Source organism: Antrostomus carolinensis, unplaced genomic scaffold, assembly GCF_000700745.2.
Source record: "Antrostomus carolinensis isolate BGI_N321 unplaced genomic scaffold, ASM70074v2 scaffold10071, whole genome shotgun sequence".
Classification (NCBI taxonomy): domain Eukaryota; kingdom Metazoa; phylum Chordata; class Aves; order Caprimulgiformes; family Caprimulgidae; genus Antrostomus; species Antrostomus carolinensis.
Window position 1 is genome coordinate 18,547 of NW_010294869.1, and position 6,402 is coordinate 24,948.

The following is a 6,402-nucleotide window of genomic DNA, read 5'->3' on the forward strand; positions in this document are numbered from 1 at the left end:
ATGGTTTTAAACTACAAGAGGGGAGATTCAGACTGGATAAAAGGAAGAAATTGTTTACATTGAGGGTGGTGAAACCCTGGCCCAGGTTGCCCAGAGAGGAGGTAGCAGCCCCATCCCTGGAAACATTCAAGGTCAGGTTGGACAGGGCTCTGAGCAACCTGATCTGGTTGAAGATGTCCCTGCTCACTGCAGGGGGTTGGACTGGATGGCCTTGAAAGGTCCCTTCCCACCCAAACCATTCTATTATTCTTTCTGGACTTAACCACCAGCTGGAAAGGCTCCTGCCAAGGCTCAGAGCTCTGCAACCCAAGTCAGAGGGAGAAACTCTTGCAGCCACCACTTAGTTGCATGGCTGATGCTTTGCTTCGTGCCTTCACACATCCCAGGGGACCCCATAGTAATGTCAAGGTTTCTTGCATGAGTTCTACAGTAAACCTGAGGATCCCTCAAGCCTCAAGCTTACCTTGTGCATGTCCTGTATCTCCACAGCTGCAGGAACTGTGATTTTGACCAGATTGCCTGGCCTCCCAAACTCTTGAATAAATTTACACAGCACTCAGTCTCATCCATCAACAGTTCTTGGTGGCAGAGGGTCACAGATGTAAAAGATGACTTCTTAAACAGCTCATCCAACCCCATCAGGAGGCCATGGACCACTTTTCCCTTATTGACAACAGCCTAATATCCTGTACTGACTGTGGTTATTGGTTATGGGAGCAGAGGAAAGGAGCTCACTGCCAACTTCTTTGTACAGTTGGAGCTCTACAAAGAGGCTAATCCAGGTCCCACTGACCCCCATTTGGGAGCCACTGCTGTAGGACACCAGAGCAGTGCCCCACCAGTCATCCAATTAGCAGCTTGACAGAAAGGTCTGACCTGAAGTGAGGATCAAAATGAGCTATAGGTGGAGGGGTAAAGATTTGCACGTGTTTTGAACAGGGAACAAAGTCACTGGCCCATTCTGCCTCCAGCAGTGACTAGCAAGGAAGGCAGATTGCTCTCCTGCCTTCCCTCCACCACATTCCCAGGAATTCCTGCCTGGGGAGGAAGAACATGCTCTTGACCCTGCATCAGTCCAGCTTCATCCCAGGAGGAGCACTTACAGATATCGTTACCTTCATAAGCATCACTGCAAACAAAAGGAACCTGAAACTCTGGTGAGAAGCTGTCTACACTCTTGGAAGCTTAACTAGGGAGACTTGAACAACAAGAGGCTGTGGAGACACAATAGTCAAACCATTTCATCTGACAATACTTAAATCTGCCTGTGCTGTGCTCTGCTGTTCCAGCATTGCTTGGACTCTGGCTCCACACGCTGTTTCAGCATTGTCTCTGATTACAAAGCTCTTCCTCTGCTGCAGTGACCCTCCTGGCTTCTTCATGTGCCTTTACTGCAGCAGCAACACCAGTCCCTGCTTTGCAGTGCCTTAGAGCCCGGAGGAAGTTATTTAACTCTCATCCATCCTTTAAAAGCTTTGCAAATTCATCATGTTATGCACAGCTTCTCATTGCAGAAGAAAAGAAATGGGTTGGTTTTTTTTTTAGCTTATTTCACTGGTAATAGCAGAAAATGGCCTATTGCAGCAAAGAATTTGTCCAAATAAGCTGTGAGCCATAGCTATCCTGGAGATAACATCCAGCTCATTGTAGCATCTTGGAAGTACTCTACAAGTACCTGCTATTGAATCATCATCGTACTTGAGGTAAATGTGCTGCTTAAAGATAACAGTCAGCACAGACCACTGCACAAAGCTCTCATTTTGTATGTTCAACCTGTCCCTTAAATTATTTGCAACACCTAAAGGTAGTAGTCTGGTGGTAGCAAAGTAGTTAGTGTGATGGTGGAAGAGCAGGACCCTCACCCTGTTGCACCCATGAACTTCCAGCAGTGTTTAAGGACAATAACATGTTACACCAGGGTTACTGTATTTGTTAGTCTTCCATCATCACCCTTCCATCAGTTTACCTTCTTGAAATGGTATCTTTGGTGTCTTCAGGTCACACCACAGGAGGTTCCACATTTTACTTCTGTGGTATCCATACAGAAAACCCACACTAATTAATTTTAACATGCTTTTTAAAGTTATATCATTAAACTTGTAACAAGTCCCTTACCACTGAGTGCTGCTTACCTCTGTTACATCTTCTCTTGATCTTCCTTTGCCCAAGTAGAGGAGTCTTTAGGCCTCCAGAGACCTCCATAGCTTACAGTCTTCTCTCTTCAAAGACAGGAAAGCCTTTCAAAGGTTTCTTTTCTAGCAAATATTTATTTTGGATAAAATAACAAGCACCTTTATTATCTCATAGCTATTGACCACTTTTCAGGTTTGAACCTCTATTTTGTGATCTAATACTCAGCTTCAAAAATTATTTCATTCTAACTACTGCTCCTTCATTACCTCTCTCTAGCATCACCTCCTTCTGCAACAGCCAGCCTTACAGCATAGACCCACCTTCTCCTGCTCCACCTGCCCATAAACCCTTGCCTCTGAGTGCCTTAATAAGCTTTAGTGGCCCTGATTGGCCTCACCTGAGCATCCCCACCCATGGACCTAGGACCCTATATAGGCTCAGCCTGAGGGCTTCACTTCTTGTTGGGACTGTGTTGTGGAAACATGTCTGGCTCAGTATAGCTAGCTCAGCCTCAGACCTTGCTGTTCTGGACCTAGCCTAGCGTGTTTGACCTGGGTGTTTTCTCTGGACCTGATTCTGACCTGCAGACTGACTTGGTAGCTGGACTTGAGACCTACCTCATCCCTACAGAGGTATTTGGTACCTGGACTTGAGGGCTTTTAATGCTCTGCCTTCAAGGTCCTCCAGCTCATATTTTCAGCTTTGCTATTTATTTTTTGTCCTAGTGCTAGCAGTTGACTGCTTGTTGTTCTTGCTGAAGTTGTGGCTGCTCCTCCCTGGAAGTGTTTAAGGTCAGGCTGGATGAGGCTTTGAGCAACCTGGTCTAGTGGAAGGTGTCCCTACTGATGGCAGGGGGGTTGGAACTGGATGAGCTTTAAGGTCCCTTCCAACCCAAACCATTTTATGATTCTATGATCTTCCACCATCCAGGTAGTACATCTTTCCTGGACCAGCACTATTTGGTTGTCCCAGTGTCTTCCCTTTGCAGTAGGAGCTGTGGTAGTGCTGGGCTTTCCCTTGCAAAGGTTCTGTGGGGCCTGCTGCTCCTCTGCACCCACATATGGGTGGTGAGAGGCACCCTTTAGACTCATTTCCCATATGACCTTCTGCAGCCTGGTCCTGGTGCCCCACAGTGAAGCTCCCAGGTGCTGGGAGAAAGTTGTGCCTCCCACCCACACTTCATTCAGCTGAGTTTATGGGTGTTAGTAAGCTGGTCAGGTGCAGTGGTGGGTATCTGCTACTGCTTGCTGAGTAATTTGTTATTGCCTTCTCCTCCATGGATGCTTGTCAGTCTCATGCTGGGGTAGCAGAGCAATTTGGGAAAGGAGTGTGCTGTTGGCCAGGAGGTATCACATCCCTGCTAGGTAGAGTTAAGTGATGGGGAAAAAATTGGGACTTCCCACAGGGTGTTGCTTTTCTTGGGAACTGTGAAGAATTTCTTCAGCTCTTCAAAATGTCTGGAGTTTAATACTTACAATCAGCAAAAATTGCAGTGGAATATCAACGGAGCACAGCTTTCAAAACCTCATTTTCTTTTTCCTTTCAAGCTGACAATAGGATTTTAAGAAAAACTTTGAATAATGGATACACTTTTGAATAATGGATGTTTCACAGCTGAAGTCCCTTGACTTTTCTCTCTGTGCCTGAATGAGAAGCCTTTTAATTGCACAACACGTGGACAGGAGGTACAAAATGCTTTGTGTCTTGTGCTGCTGATTAACTGATGCGTACGCTCCCATTAAACATTCAGAGATGGGTAAGTGCATCCCAGCCCCAAGCTCTATGTTATGCACGTTGGGTTTTTATCAGCTAAGGATCTGGCATGAGATGTTTTGCCTTTTTTCCTTGTCTCTGTCATGGCTGCTCATAATTTTCCCTCTTTTCTTTGAGGGTTGGATTTTCCTGTGTCTAGTGTTGTTCCACATGAAGAGCTTGGACTTTATTCATGCTCTGGGCTCCTGTGATGTGAGGTCACCTTGTGAAGCCCAGAAACCTCTGCTCAGGAGGTTGCTTATTGCAAGGGTTTTGTTGAGAGATGATTGTACATGGTGAAAGAGTTGCCCTGGTGTTTGTGCCAGGCTGGATGGTGAGTCTGTAACATGTGGAGCAATTTAAGCCCCCTGCAAATTAGCTGTGTGAGATGCAGGAGGGGAATTGGGAAGAATAGCAGTGGTGTGGGTTTTCCCTGCTCTTACTCTAACATGCTGTGCTCTGTCCCTGGAGCTGGCTCTTCTCCAAGTTAATTCAGCTGTCATGAAAGTTTAACTCTGCTGCAGAAGGGAAAAGACAGCTTACTGTGCCCCTGAAAAATGGAAAGGGTGGGTTTGGGGTCAATGAGGTTTTTTTTATCCTCAGTTTCCCCAGTTCTTGGTGCAGTGCCCAGCACTTTCCGTGAACTCAGATGGGCACAGCTGAGCAAAACCCTTTTGTGTTAGTACTTCTCTAACTTTTGTCTGCACAAAAAAACCCCTTAAACCAAGAAGTTATAATCCCATCAGCTCCCCAGTTTTCTTTCCAAGCACAAATCCAGCCCAGGCACTGAGCACCAGTGAATAAACACTGCTGGAGCCCAGCTGTGTCCTGCTCCCAGCCCTCTCTGCATTCTGGCTGTGGGGAGATGGAGGCTCAGCTTATACCGAGAAATCCTGTGAGTTTGGAACAGTTTTAACTCTTACCCATTAGACCACCAAAGTACCTACAGAGGCAGCTTGTTGGGGTGGTACAGATGGTCCCCTGGGCTCCCTCGTACCAGACTTTTCTCTTTCACTTAGAGGTTTTTTCGGTGATCCTTGCCCCTGCACACCATGGGAGGCTGGGGGACAGATTTCTGGCTTCAAGCAGAGCTTGTTCTCTCTCAATTTTGCAGCTTCTTGCCTTAGAGGACAATGGCAATTTAGCTTTATTTTGCAAAATTTGACATGACTCGAGACTGTGATTTACTGGCCTTGAAGGATATGGTGTATGTAACCGTGGAGGGTATAAGTGGCTTTTCATGGTAGAGGAGTCATAAATTGAGATGAAAAAAAAATGAGGGAAACATTACTGTCCAACTTTACAAGGTAGCGCTAAGAACAGGACACAGCGAAACCATCTGTAACTGTCAAGGGTCTTTATTGTCCCTGATTGTGTGTAATAAAGCTCCTGAATGAGACCTGTGGTCTCAAATATGAAGGCAGCCAACGTTGAAGTGGCTGAAAAGACACAAGATGGCAATCTTTTCAATAGGGCACCTAGAATATCTTGGAAAACTAAAGATTTCCAAGCTATCGGTGTTCCTTGCTCTGGCACTTGCTGGAGACCCTGGGAAAGGGTTTGTGTCCAGCTTTCTCCCTCCATGGCCATCAGTAAAGAGGCTTGAAGGTGTGTGGGGTGAGGTGGAGGTCTCTGAGGGCATCAGCACAAGTAGGGCTGGTAGCCCCAGCAATGTGGTCTGATCCAGACATGAGCTCAGCATCACTCCCCTGCTCTTTCAGGGCACTGATGTCACCAGGTACAGCAGTTTTAGCTGGTGATGCTACTTCTGGGGCTTGTTTTGGCATCTGCACCCATCTCTTTGCCTTCTGTCCCCTCTGTGGTTTCCAACAGGCACAGATCTGGAGGGATATTTCATATAGCAAGGAGATTTTTAGACAAAGAAGAATAACCTCCTCTTCTATTTTTTTTTACTTAGAGCCACAAGGAGAGCTTCAGAATTTGTCTCACTTAAAAATTAATTTTCCCTGGTTGAGCAGGGGGTGGTGTGGTGGGGGTGGAGGCATCACCTCTACTTCCTTTTCATTGTTTGCCCAGTGAGTATTTCCAGCCCTCTTGGTTTTATATGTTAATTTTCAGCTTAAAGGTTGTAAGGCATTGTAATGTGGCAAGGCGACAAGGACGCTGTGACAGTTTCCAGGCTGCTCGTGCTCGTTTTATCTGCAAATGGTTGAATTTGCAATGTGTAATGATCTCTGTAAGGCAGTTAGCAGCAAGATAAACACCAATTTTATGGCTGGGAAAACATAAGGGGTGTTGCACAGAAAAACAAGAAGATCTGAATACTGAAAGCTCTCTGATCCCCTCCATGCAGTTGGGTTTAGCTCTTGCATCTCCTTTTGGCCCTTGTGCATCCCAGTTCCTTCCTGTGGTGGGTCAAGCTGGGTGAGATGCTGTGCCAGAGCCTTCCATGATGGGATGAAGCAGCAGCACAGCCTTTCCTTTGTGGGGAAGATGCAAGTAGCAATGATTTAGTACTTGCAACCAAGAGTTAAGAGCTTTTGCTTAAAGCAGGAA